A 739-nucleotide genomic window follows, 5' to 3' on the forward strand; every position below is an offset into this window, starting at 1 on the left:
CCACTCTGACCAGTCCACTAACTAGTCCACTGACCAGTCCACTGACCAGTCCACTGACTAGTCCACTGACCAGTCCACTAACTAGTCCACTGACCAGTCCACTAACCAGTCCACTGACCAGTACACTAACCAGTCCACTGACCGGTCCACTGACCAGTCCACTAAATAGTCCACTAACCAGTCCACTAACTAGTCCACTGACTAGCCCACTAACTAGTCCACTGACCAGTCCACTAAATAGTCCACTAACCAGTCCGTCCACTGACATTGTCAAAACACTTTTCCGATAGCGATACCGCAGGGCACCACCCTGGTGGTTAAGGAGGGTAAGTGCAAGACTTTATGAAAATCAATAAAAACTAAAAGACAAAAAAACTAAACTTCTGGTTTGTTATGAATAAAAAAGAAAAATACTTGGAAATGGTTCTGATTTTCAGCGACGCAGCCCAGACTCCCCCCCCCGATCCTTTCGCTTCCACCTTTTATTCCTCCTTCTCCTTCTACTCTCACTGTCCAACCGTACACACTTTTCTACTTTTACATTCCTTTCTACTCTTCCTTAAATCTCCGCCAAAGCTCAGGATTGTAAAGCAGGTCTGATGCAACGGAGACAGGCAGGCAATAATGACATTTTATGTGCAGGAGCTAAATTGAAACTTTTTGTTTCCCAGGTCTTGCTGTTATTAATGGAAGACCAGGTGTAACTCTGTCACACTGCCTCCATGAAGAGAGAGAGAGA

The 739-nt window shown here is 45.3% G+C and overlaps 1 protein-coding gene across 4 annotated transcripts in view; it reads right to left on the reverse strand.

Moving 5' to 3' along the window:
* fam114a2 (family with sequence similarity 114 member A2) overlaps window positions 1-739 on the reverse strand; it is a 5,778-nt gene that overhangs the window by 722 nt on the left and 4,317 nt on the right. The gene's annotated exons all lie outside the window — the stretch shown is intronic.

This window comes from Cynoglossus semilaevis, chromosome 19 (assembly GCF_000523025.1).
Source record: "Cynoglossus semilaevis isolate Cse_v1.0 chromosome 19, Cse_v1.0, whole genome shotgun sequence".
NCBI classification, from domain to species: Eukaryota; Metazoa; Chordata; class Actinopteri; order Pleuronectiformes; family Cynoglossidae; genus Cynoglossus; species Cynoglossus semilaevis.